At 46.5% G+C, this 13,468-nt stretch overlaps 1 long non-coding RNA gene across 1 annotated transcript; it reads right to left on the bottom strand.

Moving 5' to 3' along the window:
• Positions 1 to 1,029: 1,029 nt before the first annotated feature.
• LOC135966619 (uncharacterized) lies at positions 1,030 to 12,399 on the bottom strand. Its single transcript, XR_010580089.1, has 2 exons — positions 3,012 to 12,399; positions 1,030 to 2,605 (listed from the first exon to the last, which is right to left on the bottom strand). It is a non-coding gene; the product is annotated as an uncharacterized lncRNA (long non-coding RNA).
• Between the last annotated feature and the right edge of the window lie 1,069 nt (positions 12,400 to 13,468).

Below are 13,468 nucleotides of genomic sequence, written 5' to 3'. Positions count from 1 at the left end.
GAGTTTAGGTTGCTTTGTGTTTCTTTTTGTGCCCTACCTCCCTCTCCCTGATGACACTGAAACCTCAGTGAGGGCAGAGACTGGTATTCTCTGATTCCTGTGCCCCCATCCGTCCTCTCACCCATCTCACCCATCTCCCCACAACCCTCCTGCCTGGCTTTGCCTATGGTAGAGAGGTTACTGTATTCTCATTCTCCTGCTATGCCTCCAAGTGAGCAGCCTTGGTGATTCTCTTTTGCATAGGTGGAAGAATCGCAGCCTGAGGAAAAGCAGCTCACCCCTCAGGGCCATTGGATGATCCTGTAACTCCCAAAGCAACAGCCATTCTATTTGGCATTCCTGCCTTTTCATCCTGACTGTGGCCAGGCAGGAAAACACAATCCAGCACCATTGTGCTCAGGGCTGACACCAAGCAGTATTTCCCAAACATCAGCCATTCAAGAACTTCTTCCTACTCGGTGCGTTATCTTTGAACCACTTCGATTATTATTTCTCTAATATTTATGTTTAAATCACTCATTTATTTATTTATTTATTTAGAGACAAAGTCTTGCTCTGTCACCCAAGCTGGAGTGCAGGGGCGTGATCTCGGCTCACTGCAACCTCTGCCCCCAGTGTTCAAGCGATTCTCTTGTCTCAGCCTCCCGAGTAAATGAGGTTACAGGTGCATGCCACCAAGCCTGGCTTTTTTTTTTTTTTTTTTTTTTCCTGAGACTGCGTCTCGCATTGTCACCCGGGCTGGAGTACAGTGGCACGATCTCGGCTCTCTGCAACCTCCGCCTCCCAGATTCAAGTGATTCTCCTGCCTCAACCTACCAAGTAGATGGGATTACAGGCGCCCGCCACCACACCTGGCTAATTTTTTGTATTTTTAGTAGAGACGGGGTTTCACCATGTTAACCAGGCTGGTCTCCAACTTCTGACCTCAAGTGATCCGCCCACCTGGGACTCCCAAAGTGTTGGGATTACAGGCGTGAACCACCACATAAGGTCACACTTATTTTATTGAAATAAAAACACTGCAAGGAATAATATGCCCCAAAACACAGCTTTAATATATTGTTTTCCTATTACACATAAAGACAAAATACATAACTTAAATAAGAGATCTTCCTTCTAATCCCACCTAAAATCAGCTTGTATGCTGTATGTTGCTACACAATGTAGAAAATATTTTAATCTTTTGGCCAAGTTAAGTGATAGACATGTCTCTGAGACTCAGTCCATTCATCTATAAAATAGGAATAATAACTTCTGCTCTGCCTTCATGAGATAATAAATACCTCATGGAGGGCAATGTGCAGTATAAAGAGCTATCAAGTAGGAAGGGGATTTTTAACAAAGGACATGGCCAGGAGAATGGCATAAGATGTAATAAACTGGGAATTTTGTAAAAGAATAAATTGCTAAAGGGGAAGAAGTGGAGTGTTACACATACCCAAAAGAACAGAAGCCCTGCACCAGATACTGCTAAGGAGATAGAAATAGTAGAGAAATGTACAGACTATTAAAAGAAACAATACACACCCACGGGAAAAACACAAATAAAAAAGGCCTATAGAGAATTATAACCCTAATTATAATTCTACAGAGCTATGACGGCAACACAAAGGGACGATGAGCCTCTAGATGAATCATGGGGAATTCTGCAGTCTTGCAGCCTAAATTGTGGGCTGGGAGGACTTCCTGGAGGTGGTGTTAGAAATCAGAGCTCTTGTCTCCTCGGTCGTGAAGGTGTTTCTGGGATCCTTTTTCTGTCTCCCATATCTGAACTCCACATTCCCCTTGGGTTTCAGCCGTGAACAACAGGTGCCTGCTGGAAATGGTTTTTCTGGAGGCTGCTGGTGGTTGGCAGGACCTCGGGGCCCTGGGTAGCAGCAGCACCATGTCTCTGCAGTACCCCACAGTGCCCAGCACCCACAGTCTCTCCGAGTCCTCTCTACGGCCATCCATCACCCCCTCTCATCCACAGCTCTCCATGTGCACTGACTTCCCACTTGAAATCGTTCCCACTGCCGCCTCCAGTGAAACTTCTCTTGCTCACTTTCTGTAAAGCGTTTCTCTCCTCTCAGCAACTTGTCACAGTGCAACTATTTCTATCTCTTACATTGCTGTTTCTCCCTGTCACATTGTAGCTTATCTTGGGGTTGGTCTGTCTCTCTCTCTTTCCCTCTCTCTCTCTCTTTCTCTGTGTTCTATGGCTCTTTTTCCTCCATTGGTATTATCTTCATCCTCTCATCACCTCCTAATCCCCGGAACACCTGATCCGCTGAAGGCCTCCTTCTATGACCCAGCCCTTTCCTTCTGTAGAGCAGATCTGAGGTGACTCTGCTACAATATAATAATAATCAGTGGCCAAGGGACTCTAAGGCAGGGGTGCCCAATCTTTTGGCTTCCCTGGGCCACATTGGAAGAAGAAGAATTGTCTTCAGCCACACATAAAATACACTAACACTAATGATAGCTGGTGAGCTATTAAAAAAAAAAAATTGCAAACAAATATCATAACGTTTTAAGAAAGTTCACGAATTTATGTTGGACTGCATTCAGAGTCATCCTGGGCCGCAGGTTGGACAAGCTTGCTCTTGCTCTAAGGTATCATTGTCTGGGGGTTGGGCAGAAACGAGGTTTTAGAGGGTCACAATGAAACCTCTACCACAATTGCAATAGACACACACCCACACCCACCTACACACCCACCCACCCACACACACACACACACACACACACTGCATGGCTAGGGTGCAACATTGGGCATCTTGCCGATACTTGCAAAACTGTGCCTTCTGCCCAAGAGCCAGAATGCAGAATCAATAATTATTTCTATCCACATCTTTACAAAATAGTAAACAACCCCAAGGCTTAGCCAATCAATGACCTCAGTTCCTGCTCTTTGTCCAGAATCCTGCTCTCTGGACTTTCCCTGTATAAGGGGCATTTGAGTTGTAACACAAAAGAACTCAGAGCTCAAAACAACCAGAGCAAGCACAGCACACTTTAGAGGCACTTACTGGGGAGTCCTTGTCCCAGCTCTGCCAGATAACCTACAAGGTGACCTATTTTGCAAGTCATCACACCTTTAGGAGCCTCAGTTTCTGCAACTGCAAAATGGGGTAAGAACACCTAGTTCATGAGGCTTTTGTAAGGATTATGTAGAATCATTCTTGGAGGTTTCTGGCAGGATGTCTGACCCAAAGAAGGGATTCAGGTCAATGTTTGCCAAACCTGGAGTCGAGTCTTTGCCGTGGACATTTGCCTCTTGGAGCAATCTCTTGACTTTGAAAACTCTGATCCACGATATGGGAGGCTCTGTGTTCTTTAAGACCATCTGATGGCACCCTGAGTCTGGTCTCTCCTTCCCTGAGCATAGCAGTTCCAAGAGGACCCACCACGTGACAGCAGCGCCCGTGCATGGAGACCTTCACCTTGCATTGTGCCATCTGCCACTGCCTGCCCATCCGACTTGATCCTGGCTGTCTGGAACAAGACCTTCTCTCTGGGGAAAATATTATTGTTTTTTTGGCCACTTGTTTGATCCTCCAGAGTCAATATTTGCAGCGATAAGCACAGTGTGATGTAGCCAGTGGAGTTGTTTATAACTCTGCCCCTATCCTATTGGGTTCTGGTTCCTTCTGGGCCACATTGTGAGGTGAGCGGGTGTGCATTTCAACAGCAGTTGGTCCTGTGTACTCACCAAAACTGCTTTGGAAGAATATGGAAGAGGAACTGGAGTCTGTTTGCTCCTGTCTCCTGAAGGTGTGCCCTCAGCCTACGCTGAATGCTAAGCAGGGATTTAGGTGACCTTCCCAGGAGGCTGGCGGACGCCTTTCCCTCCTAAGCCTTTCCAGTAACACAAACCTCAGGGCTGCCCCAGTCTTCTCTACTAGATAGTGAGATCCCAGAGGAATCTTTCTATAAAAGTAAGATTTTCTGTTTCCACTTCACATAAAAATGCCTAGAGAGATTTTCCACACAGTTTGGAGGGCTTATTTCAAATGATTTGACTTAAAATATAGGCTCTGAGGAGCGGGCAAAAATCCCTTTGAAGTGGCCCATAGGAGGGTAGCCATAAGGCTGGAGGCGTGGCCATTCTCTGGAAAGAGTGACTACTCAAGGGATACCATGAGAGGCCACAGTGACATCTGATTAGGAGAGACAGGCTGCACGTATTAATCCATGGAGGACAGAGATGACAAACATGGTTTCAACTGTGAGCTCAAAACCAAAAGTGATGAGGCCGTGCAGTCAACAATCATAATTGAGCTGCTTCTCATGTGGACAACTCTATATACCACTGAGAGAGTAGAAGCAAGGGTGGATATTTTTTCTTTTTTCTTTTCTTTTTCTTTTTTTTTTTTTTTTTTTTTTTTTTGAGACAGAGTCTCTCTCTGTCACCGAGTGCAGTGGCCTGATCTCGGCTCACTGCAAGCTCCACCTGCTGGGTTCATCATTCTCCAACCTCGAATAGCTGGGACTACAGGCGCACAGCACCACGCCCAGCTAATGTTTTTGTATTTTTAGCAGAGACGGGATTTCACCATGTTAGCCAGGATGGTCTGGGTCTCCTGACCTTGTGATCCGCCCGCCTCGGCCTCTGAAAGTGCTGGGATTACAGGCGTGAGCCACTGTGCCTGGCCAAGGGTGGATTTTTTTTACCATGGGGAATGGTTTTCTGGAGAAATACAGGCAGCCTGGCTAGCTAATAATAATAATAATAACAACAACAACAAGAGAGGAAGTGGAGGAGGAATAGGAAGGAGAAGGAGAACGGAGGAGGAGGAAGGGAACAGTGGCATGGCTGGGTAGTCCACTATGTGCCAGCCTCTTAGCAAAGTGATTTCCAAAAGTGATCTCATTTAATTACTTCATTTAATCATCACAAAACCCCTACAAAGCAGCTCTTATTATCTCCACTTTTCAGGTGAGGAAAGTGATGCTCTGAGAAGTTAAAGCTACTTGCCCAAGGTCATGCAGCTTACCAAAAGCAGATACTGATATGGTTTGGCTGTGTCTCCATTCAAATCTCAACTTCAATGGAATCTTCCAGAATTCCGACGTGTTGTGGGAGGAACCCAGGGGGAGCTAATTGAATCATGGGGGCCTGATCTTGCCCGTGCTATTCTCATGATAGTGAGTAAGTCTCACGAGATCTGATGGCTTTATCAGGGGTTTCCGCTTTTGCGTCTTCGTCATTTTCTTTTGCTGCCGCCATGTTAGAAGTAGCTTTTGTCTCCCGCTGTCATTCTGAGGACTTCCCCAGCCATGTGGAACTGTAAGTCCAATTAACCCTGTTTCTTCCCAGTCTCGGGTATGTCTTTATCAGCAGCGTGACAACAAACTAATACAGATACTGAGTGAGATTCTCCTGACCTTGATCAAGGAACGTCCAACAAATCCATTTTTGATGAACTCATTATCATGCACTGTGGACAGTTGAGCCCTTATTGTTATCCTGCATTTGCCACTTCCTTGATTGTTGTCTCGTCCCTTTAAGGCAATGGGATCCTTTGTATCCTCCTCTTGAGCACATGTTAGGTCCCAGTACAAGTTGGTCAAATGAATCAAGATGACTGATGCCTTAGTCTGTCAATCAAGGATCTGAGATTGATGTAAACCTGCCCTGAAGCTCTTGGGAATTTTGGAAGCAATTGCTACATGCCAGACACAATTTTAGTTGCTTGGGATACATCAGTGAACCAAACGGACAATTCCCTATGCTCTGGTGTAGCTTACAGGGGTAGGGGAGCAGCAGAAATGACTAGCAAACACTCTTAAGAGGTTTCTGCTCACTGCCTTCTTACTGAGAAAGCAAAACTTTGCCCCAATCTGCTTTCCAGATAGTCCCCAGAGAAGATTCTTTTCCCAATATAAATGTGATCAACTCATACCCCTGCTCAAAACCCTCAGTGACTTCCCATGGCTCTTAAGATAAAGCTCCCATACCTTAGACCTGCCTTCAAGGTCTTGCATAGGATCTCTGCCCCTGGCAAGCCTCATTCCACAGCCAGTTCCCCCATCATAAGCTCTTCCAGTCCCTCCCCTTTTACTGTTCAACTCCTCCTTCAGCTATCTTCTCGTGGAAGACCTGTTCTCCCTGCATCAATCTCTCCCTACGAACTCCACGGATCTGTCACACTTCTCATAGTTACAGCTTCACGTTGATTTGTGCGAATTTCTGATGAATGTGTGTCTTCTGTACTGAACGGTAAGTTCCCTGCACATAAGGAATGAGTCTGCTGCACTCCCCACCGTGTGTCCAGAACCTCACCAGGGCCTGGTACAACACAATGTGCTGAATAAATGCCTGACACACCATCATTCTCTCCACCCCATGCTGCCCATGGTCTTCTCATCTGATCTGTGCAAATCTCCCTTTTCCAAAGAATCAAAAGGGCGGGGGATCCAGAGCTATGGGCAAGGTAACCACGGCACCTAAACCTCCAATCAGGACTGTGGTCTCACAGTGCTTACAGGTGTGAGCCACTGTGCCTAGCCGTAGGGACTTCTTAAGAGTCCAAAGTTTAGACAAGGGTTTGCAAACTCAGATGTCTATATGTACCAGAAAGTGTGTATTAATCAGTTAGATAAGCAGAGAGCTGTGATGATTCGTACATAGATGCTTCTTGACCATTGGGAATGGTGGGGACTGTGCCAAGGGGAGAGCCCATGTACATCTGAAGGGGTCAGCTTCTGCTCAGCTCCAGCTGATTGTGGCCTGGCAGGAATGAAGGTCCAAGGTAGCTAAAGGGGCTCATTTCAAAGCAAAATCAGTTCTCCTGACTTTTCCATGAATTCTCTCAAATTGAAAGTATTGGCGAGTAATTCAAAATTATAAAAAGAAAAGAAAAACATAGTACAAAGCACACCCAGCATGCTGATGAGCTAGATGTGAGTATAGGATTGGTACTGAGTCCTCTGTGTAGACTTTTTAATTAACAGTAGAGGTATACTAAGGAAAGGGAGACACAGGCAGGGCACACCAGTGCAACCAGGACCACAGCTGCCTACCTGCTGACAAAGTGTGGTGTTGTCTCCTGTCCACCACATGACAGGGTCTGCAACAACGTTCTCTCCTAGAGTAAGCGAGATGTGTTAAGGTATGAGTAGTGGTTATCAGACATCAGAGAATATCTTTAGCTTTCCAGATGCATATCAGGAAGGAGCATGTCCTACACTTTAAAGGATGCGATAGCCCAGGTGTGGTGGCTGAAGCCTGTAATACTAGCACTTTGGGAGGCCAAGGCAGGCAGATGACCTAAGGTCAGGAGTTTGAAACCAGCCTGGCCAACATGGCAAAACCCCATCTCTACTAAAAATACAAAACTTAGCAGGGTGTGGTGGCACATGCCTATAATCCCAGCTACTCGGGAGGCTGAGGCAGGAGAATCGTTTGAACCCGGGAGGTGGAGGTTGCAGTGAGCCAAAATTGCACCACTGCACTCCAGCCTGGGTGACAGAGCAAGATTCCATCAAAAGAATAAATAAATAAACATAATTTTTTTTTTTTTTTAAAGATGCTATGAATTAGCCAACAGCTTGCTGCAGTTGTCAGAGGCGTTCGAACCAGAGTGACTCCATCTTGAGTAGGGGCTGGGTAAAATAAGGTTGAGACCTACTGAGCTGCATTCCCAGGAGGTTAGGCATTCTTAGTCACAGGATGAGACAGGAGGTTGACAGGACTCCTGTCAAGATACAGGTCATAAAGACCCCGCTGATAAAACAGGATGCAGTAAAGAAGCCAGCCGTAACCCACCGAATCCAAGATGGCAAGGAAAGTGACCTCTGGTTGTCCTCACTGCTCATTATATGTGGAAGTTACTCTATTTGGTCTAAAAAGGGGAGGAATCCTCAGTTTCAGGAATTGCCCTGTTTTCCCAGAAAACTCATGAACAATCCACCCTTTGTTTAGCATATGATCAATAAATAATCATAAAAATAGCCAACCAGCAGCCCTTGGGGCTACTCTGCCTATGGAGTAGCCATTCCTTTGTTTCTTTACCTCTCTAGAATACACTTGCTTTCATTTTACTCTGTGAACTCACCCTGAATTCTTTCTTGCATGAAATCCAAGAACCCTCTCTTGAGGTCTGGACTGGGACTCCTTTACCAGTAACATAATGACACCCCACTGTCCCACATTTCTCTCTCATGGTCTGCCTTCTGCTGCCCTTGTGGAGTCCCCATTTTAGTGCCTATTTTGTGACTCTGGTTTTGTGGCCCTTCCCTCTCATGGCTTAATACCTTCTCTTCAGACCCCCATAACTGCCCTTGGCTTCCCTCATCAACTCCAACCTGGCCCCAGGGTGGACCTAGTGCTCGGGTCCAATGCAGAGATTCCAGGTTTCACCCTGTAGGTCCCGTGAGTCAAGACAGAGAAGAGGATGGAAATGTCACCATGGAAAGAAGCAAACTTTAAGATCAGTAATTATTATAACAGCCCACAAAGAGTGGGAATAGAAGCTGTGTCCTCAGAGATTCCCAGAAAGTCAGTGGACAATGATCTTGGTTTGGTCAACTCAAGTCAAGAAGCATCTACAAATAATCACACACGCCCCCTCCTGTGTGTCTGGTGCCCCATGGTGCTTATGTCATGAACTTGTAGAATTCTTGCAACAGTCCCATGAGGTAGGAGTCAAGATTGTCCCCATATTACAGAGGAGAAACTCAGATCCATAGAGGTTAAGTCCCTTGCCTCCAGACATTTATCCTCTTTCCAAAACTGTACTCAACTCCTGAGTGCTGCTCCGAAAGAGTGCCTTTCAAATCACCTCTGTCAAAGAACCCGTTTTTGCACCCTAGTTCATCACAGACTGACACTTTTGTAAAATACAATCATAAAGTGAATGACTAGCAAAACAATTAGGCATTGGAAGGTGCAGCAATGTCAAATTATTCCCGAAGTTTCTGAATGTTCTCTGTCTCTATCCTTATCACATTGTGGTGCAGCAACACAGTACCCCGGCAGCACAAGCCACATGCACCCGGGGTAGCGCTGTGCCAGTCCATCTCACTACACACTCAGGCTCTCAGGATGTAAAGTACTTTTGGGAACCTCTTGTCTATATTCCAGCGGCTGAACTGTTCACCTCCATGGGTTCATGACTCTCGCGCCGTGTTTCTGGTTTTTGTGATTTTGGGAGAGGCACCCCGTATTGTACAAGAATGAGATTAATTAGCCCCTCAAGTCCCTTTCAAAACCAAAATGCTAGGATTCCATCTCCTTTTACAGCACCCCAGTTCAGCAGGACGTTTGCAGGGCCAGCTGTTTTTGTTCTTGCATTCATTAATAAAAGTAGTGAATGCAACAAGAGCCACCCTTTTCTTTCCTTTGTCTTGTCTGAAAGGGGGCAGGGAGGGAGCAGGAGAGCCTGCAGACGCAGGGGACGTGTCAGACGTGCGACAGGAAGGGCTCAGCGAGGCGAGAGCGGAGCTGTGAGGAAGGAAGGCAGGTGGGCGGAAGGCGGGTAGGGGGGCCAGGAGGGGGCTGGGTGGCCCCACAGACAAACACATGGAACCAATCGCCCCAGGCAGGGGGTGGGGGTGCACCTGAGAATTACAGAAACACCTGGCCTGCTTTCTGGAGTAGGGGAGGATTGAGAGCTGCTGAGGAAGGGGGTTGATGATGGAGCAGGCTGGGCGGGATGGAAGCACATGGGAGCTTACTCCAGGACCTTATTGTGATATCTGGGCTCTTGGTGATTGGAGGGTGGGTACTTCTTGTTGTTTGTACAGTCAGGGTCCAGCCAGGGAAGCAGGAGGGAGGGAGTTTGCTCGCTAAGTCTTATTCAGAGACTTTAATGGAGGGAATTGGTTACAGAAGTACTAGAAAAACTTCCTTGGACTGGAGGGGTGACAAGAAGAGGTGCTTTTTCAGAGCCCGGGAGCAACAGTCACCGTATAAAATACAGGACACCGGTTAAATCTGAATTTCAAATAAATAACAAATAATTGCTAGTATTTTAAAAGCCAGTATAGAATGCATTAAATGCCACAGAATTGTATAATTTAAAAAGGTTAAAATGGTAAGATTTATGTTATGTGTACTTTATCATAATAAAAAATGTAATATAAAAATGTATCTGGTTGGGCCGGGCGTGGTGGCTCCCGCCTATAATCCCAACACTTTGGGAGGCAGAGACAGACGGGTGGATCGCCTGAGGTCAGGAGTTCGAGACCAGCCTGGCCAACATCGTGAAACACTGTCTCTACTAAAAATACAAAAAAATTAGCCAGGTATGATGGCACATTCCTGTTGTCCCAGCTGCTAGGGAGGCTAAGACAGGAGAATCTCTTGAACCTGGGAAGCAGAGGTTGCAGTGAGCCGAGATCACTCTACTGCACTCCAGCCTGGGCGACAGAGTGAGACTCCATCTCCAAAAAAAAAAAAAAAAAGTATCCAGTTTATCCGCAATTCACATTTAACTGGTGGCCTGTATTTTATTTTAAAAATTTAGCCACTGTACATTCTAGCAAGCACTAGAATAATGGTGGGGGCTGCCCCCAAGGGAGCTGGGTCCACAAAGGAGACACAGCTGCTGCCCAACAAGGCAGGAAGTGGAGGGACCGGAGGAGGAAGAATGGCGAGCTTCTCCCCTCCTTCTGGTGGCCCTCCAGTGATCTACCAGTTCCTCCAATCAGCCACGGCTACCTGGAAGCCAGAGGGCAAAGGCACCTCAGAAATGCAGGTGCAAGGAAAGGACTGAAGAGCAAGCATGCAGTCATTTTAAATGACCCAGGAAGGCTGGACCTGCCTGGCCCAATAGCCGCAGTTGTATTTTCTGTGCAGGCTGAAATGAAGCTGCAGGTTCAGTGGTGTTATCCCTGAGGTTCTTGCTCTCGCTACCCTGATCCGCGGATAAGTAGTTACTGCTTGCTGCCAAGGACGCAGACATGAATGCATGTGTGGAGCAGCTTCTGTGCACAAAGCTCCCCACTAAGAATCCAGGAGAAGTGCTTCAGTTGGGAAGTTTGGGATATGGTTCCCCAATGCCCATTCATTCATTCATTTATTTATTCAGCATCTGCTTATGAGATAGGCATGGTCCTCGGCAATTGAGTAGATGGTAGTATAGAAGGCAGACACATTCCACATTCTCAAGGTACTTATGAATCTACTCTGTTGGGAAGATATCAAATGCAATGAGAATTAACTAAAATATAAGATGTAAATGGTAAATTCAAGAAGAGTCTAACAGAGCAATGAGGAGGGTGCACACGACCAGGAGAAAATGGACAGTAGAAGTGATGCTCAGAGAAGGTAGCGAGTGCCTGGCATGAGGCCAGGTGCTGGGGAACAGCAGAGCAGAACTGGGCATTTGCTCACCTCTCTTTCCAGGAACTCATGATGTTGCCCACAAGAATCTCCAGATGGCAACTACAAATATCTCTTTACTCTCTTGGCTTCTCATAACCCTGCAGGGAGGCCCTTGGAGGGAAGAGAACAGATTTGGTTGTCTCGAGCTCTTGGGTTCACGCCAGGCTTGGCCTCTAGCTCTGCGGGTCCTGGGGCCTCAGTTTCCCATCTGTGAAGTGAGGGGTGGCTTTGATGATCTCTGCGCCTGCTCTGTGATTCCTCACGTTCTGTGATGTCAGCACTTCTGTGTTCCAAATCTGCTTCCCTCTTACTGCTGACAGCTCTCCAAGTGGCAGGAGCTACAATCAGTCATTTGTCACTCTGGAGCACCAAGCTCAAAGCTCTGAATGAATGACTCAATGAACGTGTACGGGTCACCTTGTGCAGTGACAAAGATTCTTTGCTGCGACAAACTTCAGTTCAACTTCTGAATCTCCTCGGAGACTCTTTCTTGTAAAATCCAGTTTTAGCAAAGAGCCCTGCTAAATCAGTTTAGCAAGAAGGTCCCCGATCCTTGTGATCTGGACACTGTTTCTAGCTGATCAGGTTCCTCATCCTCCACCATCCCCCAGGTGCTGTCTGATCACCCTGGCCTGTCTTCAGCAAGAATCCTGTTAGCTCTGTTTGGCCAGAATCCCCCTTACCCCTAATGTTTAGTCTCAGTAATTTTCCATCCACTGACCCCCACCCTGCTCCTTAGCTACAAATCCCCACTTGCCCAGGTGAGCCTGGTCTCTCGTCCCTGCTGTGAGACCTTATTGCAGTGGTCCCTAAACGTATAGGGATAGTCCTGAGTAAAGTCTTCCTTACTCTGGTTTAGCAAATATCATTGAATAATGTCTTTCTTTAACAGCAGGAATGTCCGAATATTGGACCGTGGCTGTTGCATCAGGCTGGGAGGGTTGAATCCTGGTTCTGCCACTTACCATCTTGAGCAAAGTTATATGAACTCTCCGGCGTGTGTGTTCCTTCATTTGTAAAATGGGAATAATAATAGTACCTAATAGATTTATAAGACCGAATAAAATCATGCATGTAAAACTGCTGAGAACTATGTCTGTTTGCTTTCATTATTTATAAATATCATTATTTATTAATCACCCTTCATAGATTTAGAAGCCAATAATAAATTCACTCTCACTGCCTATATTTATCGTTTTTCAATCTGTGGTTTATGAATCATTAGTGGATTATGAAATCACTTTAATAGGTATAATCGTATTCGTGTTTAATGACTACTTATTATAATTATGTACAAAAGATAAGCATATGGAAAAAAGAATATAATAGAAATATTAGTGTATCACATGTAGTAAGCGTAAGTATCTTCATGTGAAACTTGATTTTTCAGGATGTATGGTGTATGTGTGTACACATGTGTGCACACACATAGTGTAGTTTGCTGGGTTGTGATGTAAAATGTGTTTCTTACCAGGTGTCATAGTCCAAGAAATTTGAAACCACTGCTTTAGGTTAAATCACCATTCCCCATAATTCTGCCCTTCATGCTTTTCAACACTCCAGTTCCCCTCTGACCTTCAAGCAAACACCACTTCCCCCTCCTCCACCTCCTCCTCCTCCCCTCCCCTTCCTCTCCTCCCCTTCCTCGCACTGTATTCACCCCTTCCTTCACCCTCCCTGCCTCTGAGAATCAGAACTGCTCGGCCTTTCTCTCCCTGGAAGCCCAGCTTCTCCTCCCCAACCCTCCCACTGTAGGGTGCCAGAAAGGTGCTTTGGGTGCCAGACAAGGTGGGAGCCCGGAAGCTGCCACAGATGCTGGTGGTGGCTGGGGCTGGCAGGAAAAGAGCCGGCGGCCAAGGGATGCGGTTTGGCATTTTATCATCAGAGCATGCTCCGGGTTAGGTACAAAGCAAAATCAGAGGCCTGGGGTCAATTGTGAGGGAAAGACGTTCCTGAGGGGAGAGAGGGATTAAGCTGGAGGGAGGATGAAGAGGAGAGAAAGAACTGAAAGACTACCTGGAGAGGAGTCCCCGAAACAGGAGGCAAGGAATGTTCTTCAGGAGCCAGCTGGGGAAGAGAAGCGGCCTGGGTGCAGGTGAAGGAAAGGCTGGGAAAGGCTGGAAGTGATGTCTCGGGCAGGCAGGGGCTCAGCCC

This window comes from Macaca fascicularis, chromosome 12 (assembly GCF_037993035.2).
Source record: "Macaca fascicularis isolate 582-1 chromosome 12, T2T-MFA8v1.1".
NCBI lineage: Eukaryota > Metazoa > Chordata > Mammalia > Primates > Cercopithecidae > Macaca > Macaca fascicularis.
Note: the sequence above shows the minus strand (reverse complement) of the source record. Positions and strands in the feature narration are given on the sequence as shown.